Source organism: Scyliorhinus torazame, chromosome 19 (assembly GCF_047496885.1).
Source record: "Scyliorhinus torazame isolate Kashiwa2021f chromosome 19, sScyTor2.1, whole genome shotgun sequence".
NCBI classification, from domain to species: domain Eukaryota; kingdom Metazoa; phylum Chordata; class Chondrichthyes; order Carcharhiniformes; family Scyliorhinidae; genus Scyliorhinus; species Scyliorhinus torazame.
In genome coordinates, this window is record NC_092725.1 from 130,195,859 (window position 1) to 130,213,499 (window position 17,641).

A 17,641-nucleotide genomic window follows, 5' to 3' on the forward strand; every position below is an offset into this window, starting at 1 on the left:
GTATGCTGTTCTTTTCAGGTGCAAAGTTTAAAAGTTTAAAGTTTCGTTTTAAAAACAACCAAGCAATCTTTTCACGCGATCACTCCTGAAGAGAATCATTCTTTCCACAGTCTTACAAATAAACTAAAATATTGGGGATTTGGTCCAGCATCCGAGCCACTGTTGGGACCTGGTCTGGGATTGTATGAGGCTCTTTCAGAGGGTTGGTGCAGCCTTGATGGGCTGAAATGGCCTCCTTCTGCGCTGCAGGGATTCTATGATTTACTAACCCACTCGCCATTCACTCGCCCATGAAACGAGCCCTTTATTAACTTGAGGAAGCCAGCAGTAGTGGAACAAGGATTTATTGAACTATGTACAACACTCTGCCCAGGGCAGTAGCTCTCTCCCAATCCAGTCCTTTTTGGGACATCCAACAGCTCCGGGCCCTGCTTGGGCCGGCCTTTATCCAGTTAAGTGGCCTTCCCCCCCCCTACCTGGGAAGCCCGTACTCCACGGAACCCACGAGGAGGTCGACAATGTTTCTCCATGGTCCATCTGAGGGTTATTACCTGCATTTGGCCATTATTGTCGTAAAAAAAGGGACATGCCAACTCCTTCCCTCGACTCTCCTTCACTTAAAAGGTTTTGCGGGTCCATTTCTGCTTCGGCAGGAATTGGAAGTATCAGCGGGTAGGATAAAACATCGGGGCAATGGTAATATGCCTGTCATTGCCGTTGACTGGAAGATTTGGGCCTTGCTGTATAGATTAAATGAAAAGTAAATAAAGCTATTGAACTAATTAATAGGAGCATATTAAAATCCAAAATGATTAAAGCTTGGACATTTCTGAAAATGCTAGACAGGTTTACTTTCTATCTGCGGAAGAGTTATTGGCCTTCCAGTAAGGCACGGTTTCTATATTTGCTGTACCTACTGGTATATAAAACGGTTACTATATCACTGTGCTGGCATCAGTTGTGACAGAATGTGAATGGCTGGCTGTTCATCATGTACAAATACATCAATAAATTTTGACCTTCTCCAGCGATAAACAAAGCCTTCAATACAAACACCAGAGGCTGGAGTATAAATTTGTTATGTGCTGGGGGTGGGTCGGGATGGGATTTTGGTGGTGTATTGGAAACCTGGATGCAAGCACAACCCATCTATCAATCGCTGTTTAACCCAGACAATGCACTGTCATACGAGGTCTGGCATTCGCAACGAGTCGCCATCTGTGGACATGGCAACGATAGGTATGTAGGATTTCAACTCCAGTACTAAAACAGACACTTCAACGTGCGATTTGAAAGGATTTGGGATTGGGAATAAAAGAGAAGGAAGTGCCAGGTGGAATTGCAGGATGATTCCAGATCTATCCAGACACCTGAGTCGCAACGTCAGCATTCCAGTGGCCTGTTTGATAACGAGGCTCGTCATCATTTGCCATCCATTGTGCCGCTCCAGTGTCATCAGCAGAAAGGACAAAGAACAAAACAGCACAGGAACAGGCCCTTCGGCCCTCCAAGCCTGTACCGGTCATGATACCACTAACCTTGTAACTCATGGAGTCATACAGTGCAGAAGAGGCCCTTTGAGCTGTCGAGTCTGCGCCGACAAAACCAACCACTGTGTTGTGCTCAGCGCCGATTGGGCGTGCCGTGGGAATCGCGGGCGAGGCCAAAATCAACCAACTTGCAATTCACCCGGCCCGCTCCCGATGGCGAGGTCTGGATCTCACCCCAAAACGGAAGAAGGTCATTAAGACTAATTTCCATTCATTTCAATCTCACGAGCAAGGTTGAAGTCAAATATAACGGCCCCTTGGGAGACATCTGAGTCTCCAGCGAGGAGTCACGCTGCCGTCGTTTCGTATTTCTTTACAGAAACAGGACGCTGCCGCAACGGCTATGGTGGGGGAAGTGTTGAGATTCATATGGGGGCTCATTTTTCGAACTATATGCGGGTGAATACAGGCCGTAATCTGGCTATTGCAGCTGGCATGAAACACCCCATCAAACTCGCCCAAAAGGACACTTAGAAACTTTTTGGTTGAATCGTGCCCTAAATCTACACTAATTCCACTTTCCAGCACATGGCCATTGAATGTTACGACATTTCAAGCGCTCATCCATGTACTGTTTACAGGTTGTGAGGTTTCTGCCCCTCCTATTCTCCCAGGAAGTCCATTCCAGACTCCCAGCACCCTCTGGGTGAAATAATCTTTCCTCAAATTCCCTCCAAACATCCTGCCCCTCACATTAAAATTATGCCCCCTTGTTATTGACTCTTCCACGAAGGGGAGCAGCTGCTTCCTATCCACCTTGTCCATACCCCTCATTATCCCATGCCCCTCAATCAGATTCCCCCCTCAGCCTGACTGCTCTAAAGAAAACAACTCGAGCCGATCCAGCCTCTCTTCAGAACTCAAATGCTCCATCCCAGGCAACATCCTGGTAAAACCAAAGAGAAAATGCTGGTCAATCTCAGCAGGTCTGGCAGCATCTGGGGGGAGAGAAAAGAGCTCACGTTTCGAGCCCACATGACCCTTTGTCAAAACTGACAAAGTGCATCTGCAGTAATTCGCTTTTAATATCATTGTGAATCTCCTCTGCACCTTCTCCAGTAAGAAGTCTTACAACACCAGGTTAAAGTCCAACAGGTTTGTTTCAAACACTAGCTTTCGGAGCGCTGCTCTTTCCTCAGGTGAATGAAGAGGTATGTTCCAGAAACACATATATAGACAGATTCAAAGATGCCAGACAATGCTAGGAATGCGAGCATTAGCAGGTGATTAAATCTTTACAGATCCAGAGATGGAGTAACCCCAGGTTAAAGAGGTGTGAATTGTGTCAAGGCAGGACAGTTGGTAGGATTTTGCAGGCCAGATGGTGGGGGATGAATGTAATGTGACATGAATCCCAGGTCCCGGTTGAGGCCGCACTCATGTGTGCGGAACTTGGCTATAAGTTTCTGCTCGGCGAGTCTGCGTTGCCGTGCGTCCTGAAGGCCACCTTGGAGAACGCTTACCCGGAGATCAGAGGCTGAATGCCCTTGACTGCTGAAGTGTTCCCCGACTGGAAGGGAACATTCCTGCCTGGTGATTGTCGCGCGATGTCCGTTCATTCGTTGCCGCAGCGTCTGCATGGTCTCGCCAACGTACCACGCTTCGGGACATCCTTTCCTGCAGCGTATGAGGTAGACAACGTTGGCCGAGTCGCACGAGTATGTGCCGCGTATCTGATGGGTGGTGTTCTCACGTGTAATAGTGGTATCCATGTCAATGATCTGGCACGTCTTGCAGAGATTGCCATGACAGGGTTATGTGGTGTCGTGGTCACTGTTCTGAAGACTGGGTAGTTTGCTGCAAACAATGGTTTGTTTGAGGTTGCGCGGTTGTTTGAAGGCAAGTAGTGGGGGTGTGGGGATGACCTTGGCAAGATGTTCATCTTCATCGATGACATGTTGAAGGCTGTGAAGAAGATGTCGTAGTTTCTCCGCTCCGGGAAAGTACTGGACGAAGAAGGGTATTCTGTCGGTTGTGTCCCATGTTTGTCTTCTGAGGAGGTCGGTGCGGTTTTTTGCTGTGGCGCGTTGGAACTGTCGATCGATGAGACGAGCGCCATATCCCATTCGTACGAGGGAATCTTTCAACGTCTGTAGATGTCTGTTACGCTCCTCCTCGTCTGAGCAGATCCTGTGTATATGGAGAGCTTGTCCATAGGGGATGGCTTCTTTAATGTGTTTAGGGTGGAAACTGGAGAAGTGAAGCATCGTGAGGTTATCCGTGGGTTTGCGGTAAAGCGAAGTGCTGAGGTGACCGTCCTTAATGGAGACGAGTGTGTCCAAGAATGCAACTGATTTTGGAGAGTAGTCCGTGGTGAGTCTGCTAGTTGGATGGAACTTATTGATGTCATCGTGTAGTTGTTTCAGTGATTCTTCGCCGTGGGTCCAAAGGAAAAAAATATCATCGATGTATCTGGTGTATAACATCGGTTGAAGGTCCTGTGCGGTGAGGAGGTCCTGTTCAAACTTGTGCATGAAGATGTTGGCGTATTGGGGTGCAAATTTGGTCCCCATTGCTGTTCCGTGCATCTGGATGAAGAACTTGTTGTCGAAGGTGAAGACGTTGTGATCCAGAATGAAGCGGATGAGTTCAGAATTGCGTCTGGAGATTGGCAGTTGTCGGTGTAGAGTACTGAGGCTGTTGCAGCAATGCCGTCGTCATGAGGGATGCTGGTATAGAGTGCCGAGACGTCCATTGTGATGAGGAATGTTCCTGGTTCAACTGGTCTATGGGTGCTGAGTTTCTGTAGGAAGTCCGTCATGTCGCGACAGAAGCTGGGCGTACTTTGTACGATGGGTTTCAAGATGCCCTCGATGTAGCCAGAGAGGTTCTCACACAGGGTCTCACCCTGCCATGGCAATCTCTGCAAGACGTGCCAGATCATCGACATGGATACCACCATTACACGTGAGAACACCACCCATCAGATACGCGGTACATACTCGTGCAACTCGGCCAATGTTGTCTACCTCATACGCTGCAGGAAAGGATGTCCCGAAGCGTGGTACGTTGGCGAGACCATGCAGACGCTGCGACAACGAATGAACGGACATCGCGCGACAATCACCAGGCAGGAATGTTCCCTTCCAGTCGGTGAACACTTCAGCAGTCAAGGGCATTCAGCCTCTGATCTCCGGGTAAGCGTTCTCCAAGGCGGCCTTCAGGACGCGCGACAACGCAGAATCGCCGAGCAGAAGCTTATAGCCAAGTTCCGCACACATGAGTGCGGCCTCAACCGGGACCTGGGATTCATGTCGCATTACATTCATCCCCCACCATCTGGCCTGCAAAATCCTACCAACTGTCCTGGCTTGACACAATTCACACCTCTTTAACCTGGGGTTACCCCATCTCTGGATCTGTAAAGATTTAATCACCTGCTAATGCTCGTATTCCAAGCATTGTCTGGCATCTTTGAATCTGTCTCTATATATGTTTCTGGAACATACCTCTTCATTCACCTGAGGAAGGAGCAGCGCTCCGAAAGCTAGTGACATCGAAACAAACCTGTTGGACTTTAGCCTGGTGTTGTAAGACTTCTTACTGTGCTCACCCCAGTCCAACGCCGGCATCTCCACATCATGGCTACCTTCTCCAGTGCAATTACATTCTTCCTATAGTGGAGCTGACCAGCTGTAGCCTGACCAAAGAAGCATCGCATTATCTTATTTTTTATTTCATTGTGTGAAGATAGGAGATTAGAAATTGGACCTTCCTGCTCTGTTTTATGTATGCAAAATGTAAAAAGCCTGAAAATCATTTGGTACAAAATTGTCATCAGACCTCTTCCAATTAAATGTGAGGGCTTACACCTGTTTAGGTGCTCTTGCAGGAATTGGTGTGCAGACGGCAATTCAAGGTAAGTTTTTCTTTTGAGTGCTTTTCCAAGCTCAACAGTATTCCTGGCTGTGGCTGCCAGCTGCAATGAATTCTCTGTCCCATCTGTCCTCCACTCACCCACCCTCCCAGTACTGAATCCAGGCCACTGCCAGTCGGCATGCGGCCTGGAGTACACTCCTGCGGAACAGGTCAGCTCCTATGGGAGACAAAACAGGCACCAGAGTCTGACCCAGCTTATTCAGGTGACACATTTGTCGTGTTAGGTACACTGGTCTAACACTGGCTGCAACTGGATGCAGTTTAGATCAGAAAGATACTCCAGACCTTGAAGTTAGTTCAATCAGGTTTATTGAACTACAGTTCTCTGTGAGTTCGACTCTCTGCTAACTTAAGTGTGGTTACTCTGTCTGACTGAACCAGACTAGCTCTTAGCCACGTGATGGAGGTGTGAGATTGTAACAACACCCTTGACTGACTCTCTAGATGTTCATCATGAAAAGAGGCGGAGTGTGAGTGCCTCGTGTCTTTTATAGTCAGATCCCACCCCTGAGTGTCCTGCCTGCTTATTGGTCATGTCCTATTCTCTGTGTCCATTAGCTGCTTGTCTGTAGATCATTGTGTGTGTGTGTGTGTGTGTGCCTGCATATCATGACAAAACATTTGTCAAATCGCTCCTGAGTTCTCACCTGCCCTCACCTTCTATGTTGCTCCGCCTGCTCCACCATCTCTTAAATAGTATCAAACCCATCACATTTCTACCTCTCCAGCTCTGAAGAAGAGTCATCCAGACTCCAGACGTTAGCTCACTGTTTCTCTCTCCACAGATGCTGCCAGACCTACTGGGTGTTCCCAGCGTTTTCCACTTGTACTTCAGATTTCCTGCATGCGCAGTATTTTGTTTTTTTAGCGTGGGGCAGCTTTGCAGCTGCATTGCCACCTGCATGGCTGAAGCTGGGCACCGAAGCATGTCACCCCGGCCTGTATTCTTAAAATCTGTCAATCGGAGCAGAACAGTGGCTCGGTTTTTTCACATGTTGCGAAACAAAGCAGCTTAATGATTCATAACAGGCCTTCCTCTGCCAAATATCTTCCCAGTCTGCCTACAAGTCGATTGTGTCATATCTGTTCATATCTGGTTCAGAGACAGAAAGGCACAATTGTCAGACCTCTGGATTTTCCTGTTGTATAGTTATAGGTATCCATGTCTTGCAGCTGCACCCCTAAATTTTAGACACGCTGTCTGTCTTTTAGGTCTGACCTACTATGCTGTGTCTGGCAGACTAGGGTAAGACCCTAATCGTGCACCAATCACACAGGCATGCAGGCTGAAGGATCGAAAGAGAAAATGCTGGGAAATCTCAGCAGGTCTGGCAGCATCGGTAGGGAGAGAAAAGAGCTAACGTTTCGAGGCCGATGACTCTTTCCGCTAGTTCTCCACCATGGCATGCAGACCCTCAGGGATTTCCGCCAGATTTCCCTGCCTATCCTGCTGGACATGAGGGAGGAAGACAACATATCAGTGAATTCAATCATCACGGTCGCTATGCATGCTGGGGGGTTGATGAGGCAATGGAAACCTGCAGCAAGCCGCCATCTGCTTTAGACCTTCAGTGGACACTCCCGCTGCTGCAACATCTCTATCTCAGATGAGAAGGCCCCATAATTTGTGCAGTCCCCACCTCACTCGCATGTGTGCACTTCACTCTTACCTTCATCCGAGACCCCCGCCTGGGGCGAGCTGGGCGGTGACACTCCACCTCCTGGGCATCACTCTTATGTCGGATGAGGACCTAGATTGGACACCCCGCTGCCTGTTCTTTTGCATTGTGCTGCATTATGGCATCTTTTCTTCTGTAAGGGAAAATTAGAATTAATCATTAGTGCTCCCTCACCCTGAAGGCCATTTCAGCTTGTAAAGCGCCCCCCCCCCCCGCACCCCCCTCCATCCCCCCAGCCAGTTCAGGGGGGGGGGCGTCACACTGGCATGCTTCACCCTCCAATGCACTGAGGCCAATCGTGCTGACACCCTAGCCATCGTGGTGCAGGCTACGTTACCAGCTGACACGCACACCCACTGGGCTTGCCCTCCTAACTTTCATGGCCACCAGGAGCTGATGACATGACCACGCCGATAACTCTGCTGCACGCCTTCACACAGCTCCGCCTGCCTCCCCCGCAATCGCTGGCAGCCCTTTGGGTGCTGTCTGCAGAGTTTTACATCCCCCCCCCTCCCCCATCCCGGGTCCCCATTGGACCCAACGGGTTGCCATTCCCGCCCACACTGCCAACCCAACTGGCAGATGCGTGTCAGGCTGGATGGAACTGAATTGACCACCCAGTACGATATCGCGTGGGGAACGCAATTTTCACCGGGGGTGCGTTTAACATCACTTCAGGCCCTGCCGACTCTGCACGCACGCCGAGGGTAAAATGATTAGTTTATGTTTGAACAATTTCCCTAGTTGTTGTTTATAGAATCCGTAGAATCCCTACAGTGCAGAAGGAGGCCCATAAAGTCTGCATCGACCCTCCGAAAGAGCACGATATATTGGCTCACACCCCCTTCCAGTAACCCCACCCAACCTCTGGACACTAAGGGACAATTTAGCACAGCCAATCCACCTAATCTGCACTGTGGGAGGAAACTGATCCATCCGGAGGAAACCCACGCGGACACGGGGAGAAAGTGCAAACGCCACACAGACAGTCACCCGAGGTGGGAATCGAACCTGGGACTCTGGCGTTGCGAGACAGCAGTGCTAACCACTGTGCCACCGAGTTGTAGTTCAGATTGTGTCCGTTAAATATGAAATTTGGTTTGGGGGGGCAATAAAGGTGTGTAAAAATTGGGAATTCACAAGACTGATAAGTGGAGAATAATAACTATTTTATGATCGGTGCTTTAAAAGTTTTAACAATGTTTTAAACATAACATGTATAATAATGGGTTGCTTCCAAAATGCAACAGAAACAGCATTGTTCGTCTGGCTGCTTATAATGGCTATTACAACACTATTATCTCTGAATGAATAATGAGATTCACAGCCAAAGCTTTAACAGATAATAATTTCAACTCTGGTTAATTAGAATAGGAACCCACATCCTAATAATCATATTTTCTATGTCTGAATGATTTTCCTGCACCATGATTTGCCTAAGGCGGAGACAATGACCTGAATTTTCAGCTTCTGCATTCGCCAGTTTACAATATTTTGCTCAATAAAATGAATTAGTTGAAATGTGCGGTACCAACAAGTATTTAATATTCACTAATAATTCTGAAATTGTGACTGACCCTACAGTACTTTTGTACAAATTCACATTAATCTTAGTGCTCCAGGTGCTATTTTGGTAACACACCATTTCCACTCACTTTCCATGCTGCACACACCGAATGCCATCCTGGTGAGCGTGGGCATTATGACCAAGCATTGGAAGTGTACAGGGTGGGCAGGCTGTATCGTCAGGGACCCACTGACTGGCTACTAGTTCTAGTTATTGCCTTCTCTTAGACCAGCACAGTCAGTGCTCCAGGCCTTTGTATGTGCATGCCCATCAGTCCTTTTCCTCTCTTCCTTCTATGAAACAGGGAGACCAAGGCCATTAATGTAAAATAACATTATTCCCAACACATTTTCATTACATGAACACACAGCTGCAAGGCATCAACAGCATTGTTGCAACCTTCTTTAACATGTGCTATCTGATATGCGATCCCTCACAGGTCAGGTGACACTATGTAGTACAGAGTGTACTGTATTGTATCCAATACTGCAGCCCTTAACCACAATAACTCTACTATCCTGACATCTCCTACACCGCCCCCCCCCAACGTCCTCATCCGAATCCTCTGTAACAGAACCCCTGATCTCCATGGAACCAGTGCCCACAGAATTTCCAGACTCTAGCCCACCTGTGCCAAGTGTGCAGATTCCGGGCGGGATTCTCCGTCCCCGCGCCGGGTCGGAGAACATCCGGCGGGCTGCGCAAATCGCACCACGCCGCCCTGATGCCGGCATGCGATTCTCCGCAGAGAATTGGCGTGGTTGGCGCGGTGCCGGTCGCGGGCCGCTCTACGCCGCCGGCCCACAGATTCTCCGGCCCGAATGGGCGGAGCAGCCGTAAGGAAAGAGCCGAGGTCCCGCCGGCGCCGTTCTAACCTGCTCTGGGCCGGCGGGACCTCGGCGTGTAACGGTCGGGTGGCGGCCTTTGGCGGGGGGGGGGGGGGGGGGGGGGCCTCCGATGTTGCCTGGCCCGCCATCGGGGCCCACCGATCGGCAGGCTGGCCTCTGTGGCTGGGGGCCTCCTTTCCTATGCGCCGGCCCCTGTAGTCCTGCGCCACGTTGCGTCGGGGCCGGCGCGTTGAAGGAGGCCACTGCGCATGTCCTCGCTGGCGCTGGCGTGACTGCGCATGCGCGGATCCCGCGGCGCACAGTTCGCGCCGGGATCTGCAGCTGGAGCCGCGTGAGCTGTGGAGGGGCCAGAATTAGTCGTGGGAGCGGCCCGTTCATGCCGTCGTAAAACACAACAGCGTTCAAAACTGCGTGGACACTCTGCCGCGGGACTGGAAAATCCCGCCCCCTAGCTCTATACCACCCTCTAGTGTATGTGAAGTGCCACTGTCTGAGCTGGTGACTGTCAGCGTCAGACAGAATGATGTTTTTCTTCTTCATTAGACTCTTCTTCCTCCCACAGTCCAAAGACGTGCCGGTTCGGTGGATTGGCCATGATAAATTGCCCTTAGTGACCAAAAAGGCTAGGAGGGGTTGTTGGGTTATGGGGATAGGGTGGAAGTGAGGGCTTAAGTGGGTTGGTGCAGACTCGATGGGCCGAATGGCCTCCTTCTGCACTGTATGTTCTTTGAGTTCAACCTCTCACATCAGCCCCTGACCCTGTGGCAATTCTTCAGTGTCTGAATCATAAAAAGGACAGAGCTTGGGCGAGGGGAGGGGGAAATCAAGAAGTTCAAGCAGCTGGTAAAATGAATTGATTGTGGAATGAAACTGCAGTGGAATGTGAGCGGGTGGATTATGGAGGGTGAAGCTGTCAGCTTGTGTGATTTCGGCCCTTCCACTGGCCATAGCCTCGATGACTGACGTGCCAATGATTTCTGGCTCTGCCTCTTGCATGGAGGTAGAACCCATGGAATCCCTACAGTGCAGGAGGAAGCCATTCAGTCCATCTAGTCTGCACCCACTCTTCAAAATACCAATCTACCGCAGCCCAATCCGCCACTCAATCTCTGTAACCCCCGCCCAACCTTTAGACTCTAAGAGGCAATTTAGCATGGCCGACTCACCCAACCTGCACATCTTTGGACCCAGAGAGAGCAAACGTGGACACGGGCAGAATGTGCAAACTCCACGCAGACACTAACCCCAGGTGGGAATCTAACCCGGGTCCCTGGGGCTGCGAGTGTGTGTAATTGTGCCCACTATTTCTTTCAATTATGGCTCACTTTATCCGACAAGTGAGATGGGAGAATGCCACTGAGCATGGCGCAATGTGCTTGATGTGGCAGTCACAGTTAAATAGCCGGCAGCGTGTGCAAGTAGTGAGGTGAGGACACCGAGTTTGCAGCAGTGTTAAGTGCATGAGGGCAGGATGAGGCAATCAATGTAAGGTGTGCATCGTGAAACTGATAAAGATTGATGGTGGCTGGGTGAAGTGAATGGAGCATGTCATGATATCCATATTAACATATCATGGTGCAATCACACACACACTGATGGACAGGTCGACGGACCAATCAACACACACACAACATCGCAGCCAATCACCAGTGAGAGCACACGCACTATAAAACAGTGAACACCACAGTTCCCGCTCATTCCACCAGGAGATAGCTCAGAGCACAGAGCTCCCAGCGCGCTACTCAGACATACACCATGTGCTGGGTGCCTCACTAAGATAGTGCTAGGGCTGGGTCCACAGGTTAACTGGTGAAGTACGAACCACAGCCAGAAGTTAACAGTTGTTATTATACAGAATAATAAAACAGAGTTGTACCATCTACAACCGTGTTGGTTCGTTTGTACATCGGAACACCCAACACGACAGAGCAGTCAATGTGTGAGGCTAGTTGGTACAGTTGATAGGATACGGTATTTGAAAGGGGGGGGGGGGGGAACGAGGGGTGGGGTAATCAAACATTGTGATCCCTTTTTCTCTATTTCAGACACCATCCGATTTAGTCCCCAAAATGTCATTAATGATTCAAAACGAAATCTGTCAGGAATAATTTCTTCTTAAGAAGCTATTTATTTTCACGTGTATTTCTATTAAGATTTTATGTTGAGCTCAAAGTTTCTGGGCTTGGCAGGACTATTTTAAGAATTTTGAATTCAATCCAGGGGGCTTCTAAGCATCTGGATATTCTGAACTTGTTCCAAAGAGATGCTTCCTTGCTGTACCTCACAGTCCGGTAATAATTTACAAAATCTTTGATTAAGTACTGTGGCTCTGAGATATGTAAATATTCCACATTCAGAGGAACACAGCTTGAAAACAACATCCTCATCAATAACCGTTCAGAAAAAATAATATTAATATGGAAGGTTCTCTCTCAGACTCTACTTGTTTGTTTGTTATTGCACAAGCAGTGGGAGGGGTCATATTCGCAGTGAGACACAGCCAGAGTAGGTTTGAAACGCAGGAATTTGAAACAGCGTGGGAATTCGATTGGTAAGTCATAGAATCATAGAATTTACAGTGCAGAAGGAGGCCATTCGGCTCATGGGGCCTGCACCGGCCCTCCGAAAGAACACCTAATTTAAGCCCATGCCTCCACCCTATCCCCGTAACCCAACCCCACCTCACCTTTTGGACACTAAGGGGCAATTTATCATGGCGAATCCACCTAACCTGCACATCTTTGGACTGTGGGAGGAAACCGGAGCACCCGGAGGAAATCCATGCAGAGACGGGCAGGAAGTGCAAACTCCACACAAGCATTCACCCAAGGCCAGAATTGTGTGTGTGGTGGGGGGGGGGGGGGGGGGGGGGCGCTCTCAAGCTCACTTAGAGCTCGGGGCACACTTTCAAAATGCCGGCCCGACCTCTGAGAAGCCGGGCTGGCCGTCGTGAGCAGCTCCCCACTGTTGAAAACATTTCTAAGGGCGTGATTCTCCGTCTGCGTTGTGCTCAAACGTCGACCAGGCGGAACGGCGCCCGAGTCATCAGAGACCCCGGAGTGGTCAGGGTAAGTGCAGGGGGGGGCCCTGGCCTAGCCCCTTGAACGCGGGCACCTTAGCACTGCCCAGCTGGCACTTTGGTACTGCCGAGGTGTCCATTTGGCACTGCCAAGCCAGCAGGAGCACTGCCTGGGTGCCAGGATGCAAGGGTCATGGGCCATGCTCATGAAATGAGGGTGGGGGGTTGAAGTCTGGGGGAGTTGAAGAGTGGGGGAGTACAGGGGGGATCAGTCAGGTTTCTAGAAGGGAGGGAGTGCTGTAAGGGGGCTTGGGGGACCTGAAGAGGGGGGACCATCAGGGACCCCCCAGCAGGGTGTCCTCACTTGGGGGGGGGGGTGGGATAGTGTCCTTGTGTGTTGAGGGGTGGCATTGCCTTTGGGTGGGGGATGTGGGGGACCCAAAAGCTCACCTTGAAATCAGGGCACACTTTGAAAATATCGGCAAGGGGTGGGATTCTCCGACCCCCCCCGCTGGGGGGGGGGGGGGTCGGCGTGAATCCCCCCCCGCCGGACGCCAAATTCTCCGGCACCGGAAATTCGGCAGGGGCGGGAATCGCGCCGCGCCGGTCGGCGCCCCCCCCCCCCGGCGATTCTCCAGCCCGCGATGGGCCGAAGACCCGCTGCTGCTATGCCAGTCCTGCCGGCGTGAATTGAACCAGGTCCCTTACCGGCGGGGCCAGGTGGCGCGAGCGGGCTCCGGGGTCCTGGGGGGGGGGGGGAGGGCAATCTGGCCCTGGGGGGTGCCCCCACGGTGGCCTGGCCCGCGATCGGGGACCACCAATCTGCGGGCGGGCCTGGACGTAGGCGCCGGCCGTGTAGGTCTCTGCGATGGCTGACGTGTAGGTGACCCCACTCTGCGCATGCATGGGGATGACGTCAGCAGCCGCTGACACTCCCGCGCATGCGGGGCTCCCGCCGGCCGGCGGAGCACGCCAGCCGGTGGGGCGCCAACCACTCTGGCGTGGGCCTAGCCCCTAAAGGTGCGGGCTTGGCCCCTAAAGGTGCGGAGGAATCCGCACCTTTGGGGCGGCCCGACGCCGGAGTGGTTCCCGCCACTCCATCCCGCCGGGACCCCCCGCCCCGCCAGGTAGGGGAGAATCCCGCACCTGATCTCTGTGTTCCGCTCCACAATGCTAAAGAAAATTCCAATGTGGACTAAGCCAGTGAGAAACTCCCCATGGCGCAAAAAAGTGATTCTCCGGAAAAACGCGGCTACGTGCGGAGGCGGCCGCGTGTTCCCCGTTGAGAAATAGCGTTGTGTTTCTTGGCACTGCGAGCGCCGTGAAACAAGCGGCTAAACGTGTTCGTTCTGGGACTTTGTTTCCATTTAGTTATATCCTGCCCTTAAGTTGGAATTCAAACCAAAGAATTTCAAAGGTATTTTTTGCCCAGTTTTCAATTCTTAATCTAGAGAAGCTAATCATGCTTGCAATATGTTATGGTTAGGGAAACACTAATTCCTAGAAATATATTTTACACTTCTGTTTTATATTCCGTTTCTACAGCAAGATATATGAGCCTTTCGGAGAAATTCTCCTGGCTCTTATGCACTGGCACAATTGGAAGAATTTAATTCTTCTCCTCAGAGACAAGCTTGGAGTTGGGGAGGGGCATTTGATTGGGGGGGGGGGGGGGGGGGTTGGTGGGGTGGGTAGGCTGGTCAATGGCTTTCCTGCCCGAATTCTGATTGATGCCCTTACGTGGCGATTTAACGACCACTTAAGAGCCTCATCGTGCTGGCGCGATAATTCAACCAATGGCAAGCAAAGGATTTGCTTTGTGAGGAGACCAACTAGCAAATCCTATTCTGGAGTGGGGGAGAGTGGGTGGCAGACTCTCGTTCAAAGGCACTCAGCGTGTGATCAAACAACCCAACCAAGGACAGGGAGTCAGCCGTTAAAGGCCATTCCCCTGCCCTTTCTTCTGAATCGCCGCCTCCGTCCCCATGCCAGTGACCCTACCCAGTGACCCCCATCCAGTCCTCACACACCTGTGGTCTGGCTCCCTTGGTGACCCTGGGCCTCTCCTTGGGTGCTTTCCTGGCAGCAGTCGCCACTCTTGGTGGCACTGCCGACAATGGAGAGCTTCTGGCCTCTGATTGGCCAGCGGTTCTGAGTGGGCGCGATTTCCACTGCGATTTTAAATCCTGGGGAAGGCCTGACGTCGGCCAATTGTGTGTCAGATGGACACTTATCCCATTAGGTCTTCCCAACAAAGGTGTTGTGTGATTCCCGCTAGTTCTCCAACCAGCAGGTAAGACCCCCATTACCAAGATCTGTCTCCTGTGAGCAGTTTACACATCTACTCTTTTCAGCAGAGACCACTTTGCACTGACCAGGAGCAGGAACTTTGCCTGATTTTGTTTTCTCTCTTAACCTTATCACCCCAGTTGTTGCACTGGTTGAGATCAGCTCACCTAGTTTAGAAATGAATAGTTTAGAATGTTGCCTGGTATGGAGGGCATTAGCTATGAGGAGCGGTTGATTAAACTCGGTTTGTTCTCACTGGAACGACGGAGGTTGAGGGGCTACCTGATAGAGGTCTACAAAATTATGAGGGGCATAGACAGAGTGGATAGTCAGAGGCTTTTCCCCAGGGTAGAGGGGTCAATTACTAGGGGGCATAGGTTTAAGGTGCGAGGGGCAAGGTTTAGAGGAGATGTACGAGGCAAGTTTTTTACACAGCGGGTAGTGGGTGCCTGGAACCCGTTGCCGGAGGAGGTGGTGGAAGCAGGGACGATAGTGACATTTAAGGGACATCTTGACAAATACGTGAATAGGATGGGAATAGAGGGATACGGACCCCGGAAGTGCAGAAGATTGTAGTTTAGTCGGGCAGCATGGTCGGCACGGGCTTGGAGGGCTGAAGGGCCTGTTCCTGTGCTGTACATTTCTTTGTTCTTTGTTCTTTGACTTAAACTTCAAGAACGTTATTACTAAATATAAACCTTTTACTTACTCATTCTTCTATCCCTATTACATTTCCCTTCATGTTAACAGTACTTTCCCTGGCCACAAAATTCCACAGGGATTTTTGTTTAGCTGTTTCACCCTTTCTCTCCTGAAGAAACAAATGCTTTTATTTAATTATTTAACTATTTTCTTCCCCTAGGTTTAAACTGTCCAATTTCCAAAACGTCTGGTGTGCAGTTGTAAAGGGAATCTCATCGGCGGATTTTTCAGTCAATTAAATAATGAAGATTGACAGCAGTCAGGAGAGGCTGAGAGCATAAACGTCACCAGCTGAGATTTCCCGGTGTCAGTTCCCAGAACCTAATCAGAGATCCATAGCATCGAAAGTTAACGTTACCACATCCTAACTGCGTTTTGAACGTGCTTTATTGTCTCATGGCTGATGTTAGCTCGGTAAGTTGTGTCTTTAAACCACTCGTTTTCAAATTAGGGTTTGCAAAACCCTTGGGGTCTGCAGAGAATCTTCAGGGAAGCATGTGATGCAGGGCCTGCCCCTGGGCGGGGGCATGGGTGACCTCCCAGGATGTTGTGGTCAAGAGTATGCAAGTGAGAGGCGGTCTGTGGTGATCCCTGTTTCCTTGTATTCTTCCTGCTCTCTGTGCTCCGGCTCCCGTCTGCACTCTCCCCACAGTGTGCTTTCCAATTGATGCTGCTCTTCCCCTGAACCTTCAGTACTTTTCCAGTAGATTTGTCAAGTATGATTTCCATTTTGCAAATCCATGCTGACTCTCTCCCATCCTGCCACTGTTTTCCAAGTGCTCAGCAATAACATCTTTTATAGAGGCACAGTATCACAGTGGTTAGCACTGTTGCCTCACCGCGCCAGGGTCCTAGGTTCGATTCCCAGCTTGGGTCACTACTGTGCGGACTCTGCACCTTCTACCCGTGTCTGCGTGGGCTTCCTCCGGGTGCTCCTGTTTCCTCCCACAAGTCCCGAAAGACGTGCTGTTAGGTAATTTGGACATTCTGAATTCTCCCTCCTCGTACCCGAACAGGCGCCGGAATGTGGCGCCTAGGAGCTTTTCACAGTAACTTCATTGCAGTGTTAATGTGACAGCCTACTTGTGACAATAAAGATTATTATTACTATTATTATGCTCTCCTATCCCCAAGCTCCTGCTCTTCTCACACTCCTGTCGAAGATACTCCGACACTGCAGTGAGGAACACGCGCACCCATCGAACCGACATCTGTACGTAATTACCTGTTTTCTTCCAAGCATTATTGAAACACACTTTACAAACAAAACTTCCGTGATTAATATTACATTTGAAAATGACCCTTCAACCAAGAATGTTTGAGGATAGAAAAGAAGCCAGTTTGTTCTTTCATGCCGGAGCATCTCTGGCGACTGCAGGAGCTGAACACATTCTGTATCCACACTTTAATACGTCCAGAGAAATTATAGCACATGAATAAAAATAGATCAAATTAATTTTTCCCAAAGCAAAGTCTAGCTGAGTTATACAGCAGCACATAACAATTCTATAATTCTATGGTATTTTTCCAAGAATTAATGGATAAAAAAGGCAGCTATAATGTCTTGCTTGTGGTGATGACTCTCATATTGCAAGTTATATTTTACCATGTGCTCAGCAGCATATGACTCAGAACCCTTGGCAGAGAGGTTTGAGCGTTAGCATACTTAATATTAAAATTAGGGAAAGGCTATCAAATGTTGTACGTGCATTTACAGATTCCAATGAATGCTTTCTTTACTGGTGATGCTCATAGCAACAAAGATAATTGTGGATCTTGTTTGTCCTTCAAGGCGAAGATAATGATCATGCTCATTATCTGGGGTGTATGGCAGGGGTCCAATGGGTACGTCTGGGACTGGTAAGGTCAATCTATGCCAAGAAGGTTCTGTTGCATATAGGAGCTAAGAAGCAACAAGGGGAGGAAAACAATAGTGGAGTTGTCTATGGGCCTCTGTGTAGTAGTGGTAAGGCAATAGACAGGAAATTTGAGATACATGTGGCAAGGGTGCAACAGTAACCATGAGTAACTTTAATATACATACAGACTGGGCAAACTAAATTCACAATAATATTGTGGTGGATGAATTCTGAGGGTATGTACACGAT